This window comes from Nomascus leucogenys, chromosome 14, assembly GCF_006542625.1.
Source record: "Nomascus leucogenys isolate Asia chromosome 14, Asia_NLE_v1, whole genome shotgun sequence".
NCBI lineage: Eukaryota > Metazoa > Chordata > Mammalia > Primates > Hylobatidae > Nomascus > Nomascus leucogenys.
The window spans coordinates 14,701,588-14,722,193 of NC_044394.1; the positions used below are offsets into that span (position 1 = coordinate 14,701,588).

The 20,606-nt window shown below is 34.6% G+C and overlaps 1 protein-coding gene across 34 annotated transcripts in view; it reads right to left on the bottom strand.

The window, feature by feature from the left end:
• The window catches only part of NRXN1 (neurexin 1), a 1,138,820-nt gene that overhangs the window by 328,309 nt on the left and 789,905 nt on the right, over positions 1–20,606 (bottom strand). The window lies entirely within an intron of this gene.

Below are 20,606 nucleotides of genomic sequence, written 5' to 3' on the forward strand. Positions count from 1 at the left end.
ACCTGCATCCTCTGCCACCCCAAGGTGAATACAAGCCTTATAGCACTGAGAATAATGTCACGGACTCATTCTGTGAGTGTTCAAGTTTTACCTTATGGTGGCCTTGTCAGTAAATTATCCAGCTTAAATGAAAAGAGTTTTTTTCAAACAAATTTATTCAGCATTTGATATGGTTTGGCTCTGTGTCCCCACCCAAATCTCATCTGAAATTGTAAACCCCATAATCCCCATATGTTGAGGGTGGGGCCTGGTGGAAGGTGATGGGATCATGGAGCAGCTTTGCCCATGCTGTTCTCATGATAGTGAGTTCTAACAAGTTCTGATGGTTTTATAAGTGTTTGACATTTCCTCCTACATGCACTTCTGTCTCTCCTGCTGCCTTGTGAAGAAGATGCCTGTGAAGAAGATGCCTGCTTCCCCTTCTACCATGATTGTATAAGTTTCCTGAGGCCTCCTCAGCCATGCAGAACTGTGAGTCAATTAAACCTCTTTTCTTTATCAATTACCCAGTCTCAGGGAAGTTCTTTATAGCAGTGTGAAAATGGACTAATAGAGCATTTGATGCACTGAAGTCTTACCTCAGTGCATCATTCAATGGCCACCCATTTTGGTTCTATTATTTCGAGGGCCTGAACAGAACCAAAAAAGAAAAAAAAAGATTGGATTTTCCCTCTTTCTTCTCCTGACTGCTTAAAATGGGACACTGTTGTTTTCCTGCCTTTGCAGCTTCTTGTTCTCATGCCTTCAAACCTGGACTAAAATCTACACCATTGTTTCTCCAGTTGTCAGTCCCATAATCGATACCCCTGGCTTTTCTGGTTCTCTAACTCGCAGACAGCAGATCATATATGATTTGATCATACATACATGATCATACATAATAAGAGAGAATATTAAAACTTAGGCCACAAAACATCTTGTATTTATAGAAAAATAGCTTGTGCCAAGAGTAACATTTATGTGTAAAAGTTGTGTGTACAGCAGTATGTTTTCAAGATACCTATACATTGAATTGCTAAGATTACCAAGTTTACCAGTTAAATGGAGTTGACCTACTATCACATTTGTGTACATTTAATTAAACAGCTGACAATATTGATTTTGTGGCCATTTTTGGAGGCAACTCTTCTTAGTTTTCTGTTACAGACATTTCCATAGGCCTTTGAGAAACTCCAAAGACCTCTGCAATATGCCTAGTGTACCTGATGCTTAAATAGGCCTTGGTATATAGACCTCTTCCAAGAAGCATGTTAGGAGAAAATTGAATGCAAAAGTGATAAACAAGAATACTGTTAAAATGCAAAGCTATAGAGGCTGTGCCCTTCTCTATTAATTTTCGTGGATACCAATGCATGAAAATAGTTTATCTCTTTCAAGAGAGAAAAGGTAAGCCATATTTCAAAGGTGCCAGTCAGTGCACAAAGAAAATTCAGAATATACAGAGTGTAGATCAGAAATTCCAGGGCTTTCCTGAGCCACTTATGTTCTATATCCTCAGAAGCTTGTTCATCATAATCTTTATAGGCAAACACTATTTTAGAAATATTTTTCTGCCTGGTAACTTTTGCAAATGATTAAGTATTAACTTTTCCAGTGAAGCCCATTGTTGATAAAAATAGGACAAGAACATAAAAAAGTGGAGATGGCTTTAAAAGGAGGATGTAGTGGTTATCTCTGAGTGCTGATACTTAATAATTAATTTATTTTCCTTTTTTAAATTGCCTTTGTTCTCTAATGACTATATACATTATGTGAAATAAGAAAAATATTCAAAACTAGAGATGCTATTTAATGATATAAAACAACACATATCTAAGAATTCAGATGGTTTAAGAATTATAAGTGTGAGGTAAGCATGATAAAACAACGTTGCATAGTAATTTTTAACTTTAAACGTCACTTTCACAATTAAAACAAATCTTATCTACTTATGTATGGAACATAGAGCAGACATTACTTCCATGCTACATCTGAGGAAATTTAGTCACAAGGATTAACGTGCTATCTAAAGTTGCAAACTTGGTTAATTGGCAGATTTGGTATAAAACCCATATCCTGACTCCTATTCCAGTATATATATATTTATGACAGAAATATTTCTGTTATCATAACCAGGCAGTCAAGAAAAAGTTAATTGGATGTCAGTCTGAATTTATCAAGGCCAACTGTTATCATATTCTAATGTCTTATATCCATAAAGTGACATTTGCTCTTCATTATCATATACTTTCTTCTCACCTCACGATACTTTTAAAAAGAGAAAAATAACATCTAAATGTAAAATGACAGAACATTTAATATATGTAGATTAACATTTAGTTGGGGTAGACTTCCCAAACCTATGGAACTGTGAAAGTTTCTAGCTCAATTACAGAACTTGTGGGTAGTAATTTGAAGGTTTATACTTTCAGTAAGATAAGTATCAAAATACAAATACCATTACTCAAGATTTGATTTCATCTCAGATTTTAAACTTTTTCAATGAATCTAAAACTTGATGACTAGAATGAGATTAGCTAATCTGTCTTGTTTAGAATGACTTTACAGTTTTTTAGGTTTCATCAAAACAAAGCAAAAAAATTGCAACTACTCTTTGTCAAACGTTGTCATTATTTCTACTTTCCTTTTTTCCCACCAGCTATATCCAGAGAGCAGTCTTAGTTTTTCTTCTGTATGCACGGTAGTGCATTGTATTGTTCTAATCAGCACAATTTTTTAATAAGCGAGACAATTAGATATCCAGTCCTTCTTCAGCTCTCTTCTACATACTTCTATAAGTACTCTGGATTTTTTTTTTTAAATTAACTTTGCATCAAACTTTACAAAATCTCCTATATTCTTAAAGCCCTCCTTTCATTGAGCTAGAAAATTACTCTCATAATCAAATACAGTGGGATGGCTTAAAGTTTCAAAATCTACCTCCTTTAACACACATCTTTCTGAACCAAGGACATGATGTACTTACCGAAGCAGAATAGCTTAGCGATTAAGAATGTAAACTCTAGACTCAGAGAGATCTGGGTTCAAATTCCAACCGTGTCATTTACTAGCTATGTGACCTTGGTAGCCATTTACTCTGTATTGGGATTCCTATTTGAAAAAAGATGGGGATACCAACACTATCTTATATAGCTCTATCAGAATTAAATGAGATATTACAAAGTAACATTTAGTTCATTTCCTGGTATGTGATAAATGCCTAATAAATTTTAGAGAGAATAGGTGTCATGTGTGAGGGCAGTTGTGTGTGTTGTAAAAATATAAAATAATGAACACTGTAACATTGTTTTATTTTAATATGAAAGCCTTCAGAAAAGTTGGACGTATTTCAAAGTTGTGTCCAAATCAAGTGACTTTCAAAAATGACATTCCTACCTTGTAATTTTTATTAATCTTTTCAATATTTCGTAGCATGGATTAGGACTTTTATGTAAACTCATTATATCATTATTTATGTTCAGTAATAGTTGACAATGGAAGGAATATTAAATTGTATCACATGGGAGCTTTCATGAGAAAAAGAATATTAGCTCATCACCATAAAACATCCAGCATAGTAAGATTTAAAGCATAATGCAAAAAAAAAAAATCACTTGACCATTAAATAAAGACCAAACTTACAAAAAAAAACCCTGCCAGCTAGCTTTTTAAAAATTTTATCTTTACAGAAACATGTTTTATTTTACTATATAAGTGAGTTAAATATGCAGTGGCAGTATATCTTAATCACAGTTCCAATACAGAAAGGAACATAGAGGAATGTGTCACCTTTATTATTTATGCATGTTTCTGTATGGCAAGCACTACCACATCAGTACCATGACTACTAATGGATTTACTGCAAATTAACCTTGACATCCATCAGATCGCTGAATGTATGAATGACTGAAATTTAAAGTGGTTTTCAGCAATCTCCACATTTAAGCTGTGTAGCAAGCCTCTATTACTCAGTCTAAATTCATTAACAAAGCTGGCTCTATCAGACACAAATTTAGCAATGTCAACATACTTTACACTCCAATAAATGTTTGTAAAAAAATATACATGGGCTCCCATATCTCTTGTTTAAACTGCCTGTGATGTTATAATAAGGGAATATTTTTAGATCTTACTGAACATGCTATTTACATATACGGCTCTCTCCCCTCCTGTTCTTTCTTGCCAACTGTCCCTTGCCTAAGTGTGCCCACTTCAGCCTCACGTCAATTCTGCACAGACTAACATATTCCCTTACATAGATTGAACCTTTCTGAAAAAGAAAACCAATCAGCATGTACAGGTCTGCTCAATTATTGGTTGCTCTGGATCCTTGTTACATGAACAATAATATAATTAACTTCGGAGTAGATTAGCTTCTAACTCATAACATAAGTATACGAATAAAAGGTTACTTTTTGAAAGCCTATAATTCTTCAAATGTCATCTTGTAGCCAACACGAAACATTCAGGCAATTATGTTTCTATTAATAAATGTAACAGGAATATAACACTTCCTTCAGTGGAAGTTTACAGTAAAAGCCAGGTAGTCAGATGAATATTAAAAGTAAAGCATTTATAAGTAAGGGGAACCTTTATTCTTCCTACAATCTTTTCCAGATGCTGTTGTTAATTTGAAATTTTCTGGAGAATTTCTACCTATATGGAGGAATTCTTTGGCTTAAGGTTCATAAAAAGCAAAAGCATGGAGAAGACCACATTTTATGCAAAAAGAGTTTTAGATCAGGGCAACATTTCTAAACTGATGAAACAGAATCTTAACAATCACTAAAACAATAACAAGTAAACATACTTTATTTTCTTTCTGAATTATTGTAACTTCTTTGTAGAATCATAAGGAATTATTTCATGAAGCTGAGCACTGTAAGTTCCTAATACCGAAAGTTTCATATAGGCATATTAAAAATTCAGAAAAAGTGAACATTATCTTAGGAGAAATTAATGGAATCAAGTAATGAGTTTCTATCTATAATATGTAACCATCTCTAGATTTAAAAATTAATTACAATAATTACTAATATTGAGAAGTAAGATACAGCCCTCAATGTTACATATGCATGTAAGGGTGCAAAGACAAAGATGCTAGGAAAAGAAAAAGAAAATATGGACTACATATCATAAATTAAGACTTCTGGTGGGAGGGGCAGACAACAGAATTGGCAAATGTGTTATAACTAGCTAAAGAGATTGGAGAATTAGACAGATTTTTACTCACATCTTTCAGAAAGAGAACGGATACGTTCTTTATAAATGAAAGAAGGCAAGAAACATGGCATGTCACAGAAATGGTTTAGACACAGGTCCCATAGTGTCAATCAGGTCGAAACAAAAAATGTCCAGAAGAATTTAGATAATTCCCAAATAATGAAAGGTTTATGGAAATAGTTAAGGATGATATTCAAGACAGCAACATAGGTCAACAGATACAAAGTTACAGTTAGATAGGAAGAATCAGTTCTGGTGTTCTGTTGCACAGTAGGGTGACTATAGTTAATATTATTACATTGTAAATTTCAAAATAGCTAGGAGAGAGGATTTGAATGTTCTAACAACAAAGAAATGATAAATAGGTGATGAATATGCTAAACATACTGATTTGATTTTTATACAACATATGTATGTATTAAAACATCACTATGTGGGTACAATTATAACATGTCAATAAAAACAAAACACAATAAATAAATTTCAAAAAAGAGAACAATGGAAAGTTTGTCATATATAGCAAATTGTATGTTCTGTTGAAACTCTAGACTAAAGCATTTTTTAATTATTAAATTTTTATTAAATAAAATTAAATTGCTAAATTTTAAAAAATAGGTTGTTGACTACTTATTAAGTCAAATGCAAACTGAGCAAGACAGGGAGACTCAAACTTGTGAGCACACTATTTTCTTGCATTGGAACTTCATGAAAGTGATACTGTCTAGGATCACTGTCCACACACTATTCCACCAAACACAAATCATAAATTTAGTTCAAGTTAATGCAAAAGATTCTTGCAAATCAGACACTGTCATACCTCCAGTATCCATGAGGACTCATTAGGTATTAACAATTAATGTTTTCCAAATTTTTAAGGGGATCAGAGGAGGGTGAACCAGCTAGACTCCATGGTAGACATGGGAAGTTTGACAGCAGAAGAGTATTCCTCTTCAATAAGCCAGCCCATATGAGATTAGGCTCTAGCCCAGCCAAGATACCATTTAAAAAAACAATTGTGTGTATTTACTCAACAAGAAATTTTAATCAAAATAAAACAATTGAGAAAATGAAATAACTAAAAGTTATTGTGATTCCAGTGAGGTCAAGAATCATTTCTCTCAAATATAATTTCAATAGTGATTATGCACTTCAATAAAAAATGAATTTACCTCTACCTATTGGCCTAAAACTTTTCTCTAATAAAAATGTTTTTCTAATAAATGTTCTATATTTTCTATATTCTCTAATAAAAATGCTATTTCTTAGAAAGAATTATATATTCATAAATACATTTTATCACATTTTGATGTTTATAAAAAGAGTATGGCACATGAAAATAAAGTATTCATTCTCCTAAAAACAAGCGTACACCACTCTAATAAGTGAAATAATTATTTAAAATGTAAATAGATCCATGGCTGACCTATCTTGTCAATATCTTAGACATTTATTCAGAAACACCACCAATAGCAGCAAAGACTGCACACTGGACAATCAAATAGGGACCATTCATATAGAATGAGATGTTAATGATGTTCATTGGTGTGGTATAAAACTATGACTCTACATAATCAATGATCAATGATTGATAGAGATTGTGCTGATTTGAATAAGTTATTCTCCTTTTTTTCCTGACATTGTAAGGGCATTAACTAACTTAGAAAACATTTCGAAGCCTTCCTATCTCTTGGTTTGCTGATAAGTGCCAACTCTGTGAAAGGAGCTAAGAATGGATAGGATCTGTTCATTAAAGGTAAATATCAGGGCAAAATAGCTTGTGTGAGATGTCAGACAAATGGTGGTGTTTTGTTGCACAGTAGGGTTACTATGGTTAATATTATTGTATTGTAAATTTCAAAATGGCTAGAAGAGAGGATTTGAATTTTCTAACCACAAAGAAATGACAAATGTATGAGTATTTGTCAAATATTTGACAAATATATGGTATTCAACCATGTTATCATCTATTTTGGATTTTTAAACTGTTTTTTAAGAAGGTGATAATATTAAAAGCACTGATTAATGAAAACCTTAAAATTATCAGAAAAAAATGATAAGAAAAATCTATGTGTGTATATGTATTTTTTTTAGGTCAAAGTCATGTAAATAGTTGAATAGTTTGAAATAATGTTCAACTCAATGAACACTATTTTTAAAAATGTATGCAATAAGTGGGCCACTTAGTGGTATCTTTACAATATATTTTCTTTTAAAATCTACTTATTATTTTCCTGGCAAATGTGTCATTTAGAAGTATCCCCTCCAGGAACAGTTGAGTTCGATAGTTTGAGCTGCCCCGTGAGACAAACTTGTTTTGAGATCAAATCCAAAGTCCTGGGAACTGCTTAAAAGGCTTTTGGTCCAGGTTACCTGGGTGAGTAGAAAAACAAGTAAGTAGTAGACCTTTTGCCAATCAGGTTAGAAAAAATTACATAAAGACAGCAAACTGATCTAGAGTTAAAAATAAAACAAAGCAAAGTAATCCCACAACCAATAATCCTAAGAACATCAAATGCTTATGTCTTCCCTTCTGAAACTAGGCTCCCTCCAGCAGTAGGTGAACTTTATTAAATAGTCTCTGGCAAGTAACTCAGTAATCAATTTGTATTAAAGCTATAGGCAGCAGGGATAGGAAGAAAAAGAATCCCATCATCAAGAACTTTAAGAAAAATCTTATTTTGAAGACCATAACTTAACTGTGTACGTTCCCAGTAAACTCTTAAAATTATTAGCTGGTCAGTAGAAGTTGTAATTGCCTAGCAATGTCCTTCAACTAACTTATTTCAAAGGTTAATTGTGAAAATGGCTTTCATTAGGATTCAAGAGTCAAGAATTTTCTTTACTATAATTATAGCCTAAAAAATGTCCAGGTTAAAAAAAAAAACTGACATAAACATAGACTTACTGCTGAAATACTCTTGGAGAAAAGTGAGTAAACTTTTCAATTTACAAATAACAAAACTGAGGCGCAGAGAAACCAAGCGTCTTCTCAATGTCAAACAGATGGGTGCCGGCTTGTACTTAATTCTATTCTTAGTGATTTTTTTTTTCTATACAACAAAAAGCTAAGCTTGAATGACTAATTCTTATTTAGAAAAATAAATTATAATTCACAAATCAAGGTCTCATTTCAATCATTTTAGAGTTTTTCTAATGATGCTTCCCTAGTCTGATTTGGGGAAAGTTTCTATAATGACACTTAACAGAAATGATTCACTCACATTCTGACATTTTTAGAGTCTATCCTGAATCTTTCAAAGGTGTGAGGTATCTGCAATGCTTTATTGTAAACATGCTGTCCAAGCAGCCATCCCAGCCTTTGGCTTATTCTGAAGCTTCTAAATTGTGGACCAAAGATGCAGAAGACAACTTTTCCTTATTATCACCATAGTCACTTTTATTCAACACCAGAAAGGCTTTATGACTTTTTGTCAGTGACACTTCTTTTTGTCCTTAGCAATGGACTTAAATCCTTAATACAAAAGAGTAGGTATTTATTTTGAATTATTTGCATCGCATAGTTAAATAGAAGGGACCATGCAAACAATAAAATTTGTAATAATTTTAGGCTAAAACCAGAACCTTAACTTTTGTTTATTTCCTAATCTTAGTTCTACTCATTTATCTTCTTTCTGCCTATCTGCTATACTTAAGTCATTCTTTACCTGACTAGGCCCTCATTAAAACCATTTACTAGTTATTTTGGACTGGAACAAAAGGGAATATTAGTTTTTGACTCAGAAATTATCTCAGACTAAGCTCTAACTTTATTACCTAAGCATTCACAAATGCAATACACATTCTCCTCTCAAAGTCACTTTTACGTCTGCTGGTTTAGGCTTCTCTGCTGCACCTTGATTTCTTTTGTCATGCTTCCTACATTCATTCCAGCAAAGGTTAATTCTCTCCTTTCAACATCCAAGAACTTATTTTTAATATTCGAACTATCATAATATATGAGAATTGTCTTTTATTGAAATTTCCATTTTAAAAAGTATGCATCCTGAAGAAAGGGATCTTGCTTTAATTCTAGGTATCCTTATAAAAAATTATGTGCTTTTATTCACCTACTAATTATTAATAATGACCTAATACACTCCTCAAGCTAAGTCAGGATCACTGATTCAATGATGAATACCATAAGACTCCTGATTCTGAAACAAGTATAGCAAGGATTTATTTATGTGATCTATCCCATGCCTACATCCATCAGCAAGATGGAGTATCTGCAGCTATATAAGAAATCGGAATGATTTCACCTAATACAACAATCTCAGATAAGGACACAGATTACCTAAATTATCCTGATAAGAAAAACCATTGTCGACTTAGTGATACCTGGATAAGAAACAAGTATTATGAAGAGTCATGGGACTCCTCAACCTGGTAATGGTGATCACATGAAAAGGAGCACCAGATCTCACAGTTCGCTTGAATAACATAGCCCAAAATTCTGCATATTTTACAGGGAAAAGCTGGATATGCCTTGCTAGTCCTCAGGCTTTAATGATTTATTAATACTCAGAGAAATCTGGCAGACAGCACCTTAACCAGGTGATCAAAGCTACCATCACCAGTAATGAGATATATCAAATTCAGGTTCTCCAAATATGGCACACTGAGAAGGACACTGCAACATTCTGTGCTAGTTTTGGCAAAAATTCACAGTCTCAGTTTTAGTTTTCCAAAAATGCATAGTCTCAATCTAATCATAAGAAAACATCTAACAAGCCCAAACTGAAGGACATTCTAGAAAATAACTGGCAGCACTCATCAAGAATCGAGGGCAGGAAACAGAGAAAGACTGAGGAACTGTCCTACATTAGAGAAAGCTAAGAAGATATGACAACTTGATGAAATGCAAGATCCTGGCTTTGATAGTGGACCACAGAAAAGGGCACTAGTGGGACAACTGGCAAGGTTTGATTAAGGTCTGACTCTTACTTAATAATACTACATTTATGTTAATTTCCTGGTTTTAATCATTGTATTCTGGATATATGAGATGTTAACATTTGTGGGAGCTAACTGAAGACACAAGAAGACTCTTAATTTTTTATAACTTTTTTGTAAATCTAAAATTTCAAAATAACTTTTAAAGATTAAATATATTAGTCATGAAGAGCAATTTAGAATCTCTCTCTCTTTTCTTTTATTGAGACAGAGTCTCATTCTGTCACCTAGGCTGGAGTTCAGTGGCTCAAACATAGCTGATTTGCAGCCTCAAACACCTGGGCTCAAGCAATCCTCCCATCTCAGCCTCCTGAGTAGCTGCGGCTTCAGGCACATGGCCACCATGCTTGGCGAATTTTTTAATATTTTCTTAGAGATAAGATCTCTCTATGTTTCCCAGGTTGGTTTCAAACTTCTGGCCTCCATAGATCTTTCTGCCTTGGCCTCCTGAAGTGTTGGGATTGTGAGTGTGAGCTATAGTGTACAATTTAGAATCTTGAATAAGATTCTTGGCCATGGGAATTCATGCAAGAGAGGTAGCTTGAGAAACACCTAGCTGTTGAAATGAACTAGAGTTTGAGATTTTGTTTGGCTATAAAAACAGGAGCGCATTTAGAGGTGGGGAGAAGACATTTAACTTTTGTTCTACCTAATAAATTTGCTTAATGCAGAGCTCTTTGTAAATAAATCACTATTAAGTCTTTAAACTGAACACATTCTAAAAATTCAAGTTAAAATAGAAATTGCGTAAGTAGAGTAGTCAAATCTGGGATCAGTTCGCCCAAAAAGACAGGTAACTTCTTCATTCGTTTAATTCTTTTATCAGAATATGTCATTGTAAATATCATTGAAATTCTTATGAAATGTTTTCCAGTCTTAAAACCATGTAGATACATAGTCTTCAGTCAGAATACATTTTTCCTGTCTTGTAATTAGAACTTCTTCACATTAGTGTGAGCTAATACTTGTATGTGTAGAAATTGGCATACTTTTTGGGCTGGGTATGGTGGCTCACACCTGTAATCCCAGCACTTTTGGAGGCCAAAGCAGAAGGATTCCTTGAGGCCAGGAGTTCGAGACTAGCCTGGGCAACATAGCAAGACCCTGTCTCTACAAACATTTTATTTTTTTTTTTAATTAGCTGGGTGTGGTGGCACACATCTGTAGTCCTAGCTACTTGGGAGGCTGAAGTTGGAGGATCACTTGAGCCCAGGAGTTTAAGACTGCAGTGAGTTGTGATCACATCACTGTGTTCCACCCTGGGCAACAAAGTGAGACCCTTTCTTAAAAAAAAAAAAAAAAAAATGAAATATTGTGGTTATGATGAAAAAGATGATTCAAAAGGCAGGGGATGATGGTAATTATGGAGGAAGGACTCATATCTCTTCTAATAAAACAAGACAAAAAATCCTATGATAGATCATTTTTAGAAGTTTCTTGAAAGTTTAAAAGCCAGATAGCTTATAGAGGTGGCAGGGAAAAACTCTAACTCAAATTAATGAGTGGGGCATTTTGACACAAACAAACAAATCAACAAAAAACAATGCGGAGACAACAGCAGAAATATATTGCTGGGGACAGAATACAAAGGCAATAAAATAGTATAATTTAAGAATAAAAACATCTGTATACTCAATAAATACTAATTAAGCATTTACTATGTATAGAGCATCATGCTAGATCCTGGTGATAATAAAAAGGTGTGACATAGCTCTGAAATCCAGCTTTTTCCCAACTATCATGACCCATCCAAACACATGTCATGTCTTTCCTTTCTTTTTTTTTTTCCTTTTTTTTGAGATGGCGTCGCACTCTGTTGTCAAGGCTGGAGTGCAATGGCGTGATCTCGGCTCACTGCAAACTCTGCCTCCCGGGTTCAAGCAATTCTCCTGCCTCAGCCTCCCAAGTAGCTGGGATCACAGATGCACACCACTATGGCTGTCAAATTTTTATATTTTTAGTAGAGATGGGGTTTCTCCATGTTGGCCAGGCTTGTCTCAAACTCCTGATCTCAGGTGATCCACCTGTCTTGGCCTCCCAAAGTGTTGGGATTATAGGCGTGAGCCACCGTGCCTGGCCCAGATTTCATTTTTGAATTTCTCTTTCGTATTTCCATTCTTAATACTATCGGCACCAAATTAAAAATAAATAAATAAATATATATATAAATACATTTTCTAATAAATACTTTACTGACTGACTTGCTTTATTGACCTGCTACCTTCTTGCCTCTTAATTTAAATCTATTTTACAAATTAACATCAGTTTATTTTTTGAAATAGTATTGCTAATTGCTTCTCCATTCAAAGACCTTCAATGATTAATTGACTGTCTCCCAAATTAAGAATTTATGGTAACTTGGACTACCTTATATACAAAACAACCCTGTACTTCAAGCAAACTGGAGAATTCACTTGTCTCCCAAATACTCCCAAATTATTTTCATAGAAGATAAAATTTTACATGGTTCTGAAAAGATAAGAGCAAATTTTGTTGGCAGGATTTTGATGAGGAAAGGCAAAAAGGCACAAAATAGTTTTCAGGAGTAGGGTGTAGATCCACTTATATAAATGGAAAGTCACTTTTTAATATTTTTTTTTAGTGGAAGCTGATGCATTTTTAAATACCACTATGTCTTATCTCTTTGTCTCTTGAATTAAATCTCCAGATAAATACAGAGCACAAATCACATAGTAGAAATTAGGACTATTCAAGGTCAGTATTAAAAAGAGATTAGATAAGTTCTAGTATCTTAGTTTATTAAAAATTCTATGAAATGCAAATTTCCTTTAACAAGGAGTCACATGAATTCACAAGTGTAGAAAAATGTAATATTAATGTCATAAGAAAGACTGCATTTAATAAGTGTCTTGGTGATATTTTGCTATTTATCATAAATTGTGTCATTCTATCTTTATCAGAAATAAAACCATTTCTCATTTTTTTTAATTTAAATTTAAGTTCCAGGATACATGTGCAGTACATGCAGGTTTGTTACATAGGTAAATGTGTGCCAGGGTGGTTTGTTGCACCTATTAGCCCATCACCTAGGTATTGAGCCCCACAGGTGTCAGCATTTATCCTGATGCTCTCTCTCCCCCTGGCTCCCTGACAGGCACCACTGTGGTGAGCTCCCCTTCCTGTGTCCATGTGTTCTCACTGTTCAGCTCCCACTTATAAGTGAGAATGTGCAGTGTTTGGTTTTCTGTTCCTGCATTAGTTTGCTGAGGATAATGGTTTCCAGTTCCATCCATGTCCCTGCAAAGGACACGATCTCAGTCCTTTTTATGGCTATGTAGTATTCCACAGTGTAATGTACCACATTTTCTTTATCCGGTCTATCATCGATGGGCATTTGGGGTGGTTCCATGTCTTTGCTGTTGTGAATAGTGCTGCAATTAACATAAGTGTACATGTATCTTTATAATAGAATGATTTATTGTTCTTTGGGTATATACCCAGTAGTTGGATTGCTGGGTCAAATGGCATTTCTGGTTCTAGGTCTTTGAGGAATTGCCACACTGGTTGAACTAATTTACATTCCCACCAACAGTGTAAAAGCATTCCTCTTTCTCCACAGCCTGGCCAGCATCTGCTGTTTCTTGACTCTTTAATAATCACCATTCTGACTGCTGTGAGATAGTATATGATTGTGGTTTTGATTCACATTTCTCTAATGATCAGTGATGTTGAACTTTTTTTCACGTTTGTTGGCCGCATAAATGTTTTCTTTTGACAAATGTCTGTTCATGTCCTTTGTCCAGTTTTTAATGTTTCTTGTTTGTTTGTTCTTTGTAAATTTGTCCAGCCTCCTTGTAGATTCTGGATATTAGACCTTTCTCAGATGGATAGATTGCAAAAGTTTTCTCCTATTCTGCAGGTTGTCTGTTCACTCTGATGATAGTTTCTTTTACTGAGCAGAAGCTCTTTAGTTTAATTAGATCCCATTTGTCAATGTTTGCTATTGTTGCCACTTCTTTTTATGTTTTTGTCATGAAATCTACCTATGCCTATGTCCTGAATGGTATTGCTCAGATTTTCTTCTAGTTTTTCTAGTTTTGGGGTTTACATTTCAGTCTTTTTTTTTTAACTTTTTAAAAATTTTATATTTTAAATACATTTTGTCTTTTTTTTTTTTTTTTTTTTTTTTTTTTTTTTTTTTGAGACAGAGTCTCCCTCTATCGCCCAGGCTGGAGTGCAGTTGCGTGATCTTGGCTCACTGCAACCTCCGTCTCCTGGGTTCAAGTGATTCTCCTGCCTCAGCCTCCCAAGAAACTGGGAATATAGGCATGTGCCACCACACTCAGCTACTTTTTGTATTTTTAGTAGAGACAGAGTTTTGCCATGTTAGCCAGGCTGGTCTCAAACTCCTGACCTCAGGTGATCCACCCACCTCTGCCTCCCAAAGTGCTGAGATTACAGGTGTGAGCCACTGCATCCAGCCCTTTTATATCTTTAATCCATCTTGAGTTAATTTTTGTATAAGGTGTAAGGAAGGGGTCCAGTTTTGATTTTCTGTATATGGCCAGCCAGTTTTCCCAACACCATTTATTAATTAGGGAATCCTTTCCCCATTGCTTCTTTTTGTCAGGTTTGTCAAAGATCAGATGGTTGTAGATGTGTGGTCTTATTTCTGAGATCTCTATACTGTTCCATTAGTCTATGTGTCTGTGTGTACCATGCTGTTTGGTTACTGTAGCCTTGTAGTATAGTTTAAAGTCAGGTAACGTGATGCCTCCAGCTTTATTCTTTTTGTTTAGGATTGTCTTAGCTATACAGATTCTTTTTTGGTTCCATATGAATTTTAAAATAGTTCTTTCTAATTCTGTAAAGAATGTCAATGGTAGTTTAATGGGAATAGTATTTAATTTATAAATTGCTTTGCGCAGTATGGCCATTTTCATGATATTGATTCTTCCTATCCATGAGCATGGAATGCTTTTTCATTTGTTTGTGTCTTTTCTTGTTTCCGTGGGCAATGGTTTGTAGTTCCCCTTGAAGAGGTCCTTCACTTCCCTTGTTAGCTGTATTCCTAGGTATTTTATTGTTTTTGTAGTAATTGTGAATGGGAGTTCATTCATGATTTGGCTCTCTCCTTGTTTGTTGGTGGTGTATAGGAATGCTTGTGATTTCTGCACATTGATTTTTGTATCTTGAGACTTTGCTGAAGTTGTTTATCAGCTTAAGATTTTGGGCTGAGACACAGGGGTTTTCTAAATATAGGATCATGTCATCTGCAAACAGACAGTTTGAATTCCTTTCTTCCTATCTAAATATCCCTTATTTCTTTCTCTTGCTTGATTGCACTGACCAGAAATTCCAATACAATGTTGAATAGAAGTGGTGAGAGAGGGCATCTTTGTCCTGTGTCAGTTTTCAAGAAGAACGCTTCCAGCTTTTGCCCATTCTGTATAAGATTTGCTGTGCATTTATCATAAATGGCTCTTATGATTTTGAGATATGTTACATTAACACCTAGTTTATTGAGAGTTTTTAACATAAAGGGATGCTGAATTTTACCAAAAGCTTTTTCTGTGTCTATTGAGATAATCATATGGTTTTTGTCTTTAGTTCTGTTTATGTGATGAATTACATTTATTGATTTGTGTATGTTGATTTCACCTTGCATCCCAGGGATGAAGCCGACTTGATCCTGGTGGATAAGCTTCTTCATGTGCTGCTGGCTTTGGTTTGCCAGTATTTTATCAAGGATTTTTGCATCAATGTTCATCTGGGATATTGGCCTGAAGTTTTCTTTTTTTTGTTGTATCTCTGGTAGGTTTTGATGTCAGGATAATGCTGGCCCCATAAAATGAGTTAGGGAGAAGTCCCTCCTTTTCAATTCTTTGGAATCATTTCAGAAGAAATGGTACCAGCTCCTCTTTGTACCTCTAGGAGAATTCAGCTGTAAATCCATGTGGTCCTGGGCTTCTTTTGGTTGGTAGGCTATTTATTACTGCCTCAATTTCAGAACATGTTTTTGGTCTATTTGGGAATTCAAATTCTTCCTGGCTTAGTCTTGGGAGGGTGTATGTGTCCAGGAATTTATCCATATTCTCTAGATTTTCTAGTTTATTTGCATAGAGGTGTTTATAGTATACTCTGATGGTTGTTTGTATTTCTGTGGGGTCAGTGATGATATCCCCTTTATCATTTTTTATTGTGTCAATTTGATTCTTCTCTCTTTTCTTTATTAGTCTAGCTATCAGTCTATCTGTCTTATTAATTGTTTTCAAAAGACCAGCTCCTGGATTCATAGACTTTTTGAAGAGTTTTTCGTGTCTTTAGCTCCTTCAGTTCTGCTTTGATCTTGGTTATTTCTTGTCTTCTGCTACCTTTTGGGCTTGTTGGCTCTTGGTTCTTTAGTTCTTCTAGTTGTGATGTTAGGGTGTCGATTTGAGATCTTCCTAGCATTTTTATATGAGTATTTAGTGCTCTAAATTTCTCTCTTAACAATGCTTTAGCTGCATCCCAAAGATTCTGGTACATTGTCTCTTTGTTCATTTCTCAATTTTTTAAGTGGTGGTTTATGCTTAGTAGAAACAGTAACAGCAAAAGAAAAAAATGTATAACTTTGGTTTATTTGTTTACTCATTCCTTATCTCAAGCCTTCTCCAACATCCTATGAAGACGGCAGTAAGAGTAAAGTTCAGCCATTTCTGTGATTTATCTACCCACATTTTTTTTTGAGACACTGTCATGATCTGTTGCTCTGTCACCCATGCTTGAAAGCAGTGGTGTTATCATGGCTCACTGCAGGCTTGACCTCCTCAACTCAAGAGATCCTCCCAACTCAGCCCCCCAGATAGCTGGGTCTACAGGCGCACACTACTATACTTGGCTAATTTTTGTATTTTTTTGTTAAGATGTGGTTTTGCCATGTTACCTAGGCTAGACTTGAATTCCTGGGCTCAGGTGATCCACCCACCTTGGCCTACGAAAGTGCTGGGATTACAGGCATAAGTCACCATTCCTGGCTTATCCATATATGTTTACAATAACAGTTATAAAAAACAAACAAACAAACAAAAACTGGAAAGTTAGGCCACTTACATTGACAAGCAATTGTGGGTATCTGTAAGATTTATAACTCAACGATATAAGTTTTTTAACTCATGAAGTTCTTTGGCCAATTAAATTTAACAAAGGAAATGGATTTTCAAGTGAAAAAGAAAAGAAAGAGGTTCTCTATGGAGATCTTTACATTTTACCACCCATGTGAAGACTATAACTATGTATGAGAGTCACTTTTGAAGTTGAAATGATTGAAACATTAGAGCATGGATTAAAGTACCAAATCAGACCTGGGGCAGGTTAAGTGTCAAATCTTTTTTCTTTTGTATTTGGTTCACAAAATTCTATCTTCCTAGACTAAAATTACAAGGTGGTTCCAATTTGCACATCAGATCCTTGAAGACTCAGGTCCCCAATCTCAAAATAACCTCACATTTGAAACATACGTCCTTAAGCTCTGAGGGGAAAAGGTGGAGAAAAACCTGTAAAACAGAAAGAATAGAACACTCAGGGGTGAAGTAGGCTTCCGACTTAAAAATTCCCAGATCTAGGGTCATTTTAAAAATTTTAATTCATTTTAAATGGGTTATTGTATTCAAATAAAGTTTGCATGCCATCTGTTTTCAAAGTCATTTAAATTAAGTTTTATGACTCATGAGAAAGAGAGGCCATTTTTAACACATTATAGTCTGCTTATTACTATCAATCACTAATTAAAATTAATTATTAAGAGTGATTCCTTTTGCTCTCAAATCTTCTAGATCATTTATCAAAGAATGGCATGACTTTCTCTTCCTTCCTTGGAATACTGAAGTCATAGTCACATGACTTTTGGGTAGATGCTACTGAAATGATGATTTTAGTCAGATGTTTAACAGTAATGCTGTCTAAAAGCTACATTTAACCAAGAGAGCAGTATTTTTGAAACAGCAGGCAGTATAAAACTGCTTTGTGAATATTAACATATTCTAGCAAATTAGTTTGCACTCATTATCATAAGCAATTGCTTACTGTTTAGATGCAGCTCGTATTAAATTGGCAAGCAATTTGCAAGAATTAAAACATAACATGGAGAGCTTTCTGAAAACTCAGCAATATCCTGGGAGAAATGATGCTACTAGGTTCACAGACCATGTACCAAACGTTTTTACCCATTAAACATATTTAGCATTAGAATAATAGTTGGTTGGCTACACAGGTTTTTAATGGAAGATCATTTTGTAACCACTGTTTGTACACCATCAATAGCATTTTATATATCGGACATTTAAAGACTTTGTTTTAAAAAGCCTGAGGAGAAAGTAGGAAGGCTTTGTATTCTAAAAATGAACTAGCTATCAATTTGCCTAAATTTTGGTACTTCAATAACCCATTGCATTGTCTTGAGTTACTTTGTGCTACCCAATTTGTCCCTTTCACAAAGTTTCTGTTGTCTTGATCATTCTTTCCATTTATTCCTGGGGTGGATTCTGCTGATGTTTACCCCTATCCACTTTACTTTCTTTAATAACAGAACTCTTGAGTGTCAGCTGAGCAGATAGATATCTGCGTAGAGCCTACATTTCCCATTCTCTTTTACAGCTCGAAGGGGCTGTTGACTAATTTCTGGCCAATGAGAGATGAGCGAAAATGATGTGTATTTATTCTAGTTCAGATCCTGAAGTGTGTCTGCATTCTCCTGCCCATTTCCCTCCTTCTTGCCTAGTGATGACAAAATTGAATCAGCTGCTTTAGACTTAGAGATGGAAGCCAAAGTTGAGAACTGTACAATCCCATCCTAGGACGACTGAACTGTGACTATTATGTGAGAAAAAAGAATCTTACATTGTGTCGAGAGATGAGTATTTCTGGGTCTCATATTGACAGCAAAGCGTGTTTATACAGCCTTTGAAAAAAATGACCTAACATTTCCATGTATTTTTTCATCCTCATGAGGCAAGAAAATTTGATAGAGAAGCTATTATTATCTCCATTTTATGAATTTAAAAGAGATTAATATTCAAAGAGCTAAAATTATTTGTCCATGGTCACAAAGTAATGTAAAACTTTTACTATCAAAACCTTACACAGAAGGCTACTGATTATCTATTATCTTTTTAATAGTAAACTGATGTTACCTACCCTGAGTAATTCATGGGAGGTCACATGTTTTTATGGATTTCCCCATTTTGCAATTCTTTGCTCCTTATAAAAACAAAATTTGCAAAACAGTAAAGGATATTGCCTGTGATATGAAACAAAGTGAAAATAACTGACCCACACAAGCCCCTCAGCTTGAATAGAGAGCATTTACTTTAGAAAACTTTTAAATACTTTCTCCACCTTTTGAGATTTAAATCTTCTCCCAGCTTCTTGCCAGTTTTACAACTTGAAAATGTCTTTCTCAAGGGCCTAGAAGTCATCTATTTGAAATGTAATCATCAAGGAAGATAGTGCTCTGTCTCCCAGTATCTGAAAGGGTAAGAGCCTAACCTCTGGAAGTGCCATTCAGTAATTTTGTCTGTACTATACATATGATAAAGGACTAATTAATGGGAAGTGGATAACAAAGAAAAGTATAATGCATTAAAATCTGTACATCAGCAAAGAAAGATAATTTAAAGAGTATCGTTGAAGTGCTACAAAGTACTGAGAAAAGAGACTATCCAAAAACAAATCTAGTAGCTAGTTATATGGCTTTTCAAATGATAAATTTAAAATATAAAACAAAAAATTTAAAATTTTTGTTGATAAAGTATCTGCACAATTTTTTTTTGGTTTCCCAGTGCATATAAAGGTTGTTTATACTATATTGTAGTCTATTTAAGTATGCAACAGCATTATGTCTGAAACAATGTGTATACCTTAATTTTAAAAATACTGTATTGCTAAATCATCTGAGCCTTTAGCAAGCTGTAATATTTTTGATGGTGGAGGGTCTTGCTTCATTGTTGTTGAGTGCTTACTGATTAGGGTGGTGGGTGCTGAAGGTTGAGGTGGCTGTGACAATTTCTTAAAATAAGAAAACAAGGCAGTTTGCTGCGTCAAATGACTCTGCACGAAAGTTTTCTCCATAGCATGCAATGCTGTTTCATAGCATTTTAACCACAATAGACATCTTTCAAAATTTGAGTCGATCCTCTCAAACCCTGCCGCTGCTTTTTCAACTAAGTTTATGTAATATTCTACATCTATTGTTGTCATTTCAACAATGTTCATAGCATCTTCATTAGGAGTACATTTCATCTCATGAAACCACATTTTTCATTCATCCATAAGAAGCAACTTCTCACTTGTTCAAGTTTTACCATGAGATTGCAGCAATTCAGTCACATCTCCAGGCTCCACTCCTAGTTCTAGTTCTCTTGCTATTTCTACCACATCTGTAGTTACTTCCTCCACTGAAGTCTTGAGCCTGTCAAAGTCATCTATAATGGTTGAAATCAATGTCTTCCAAA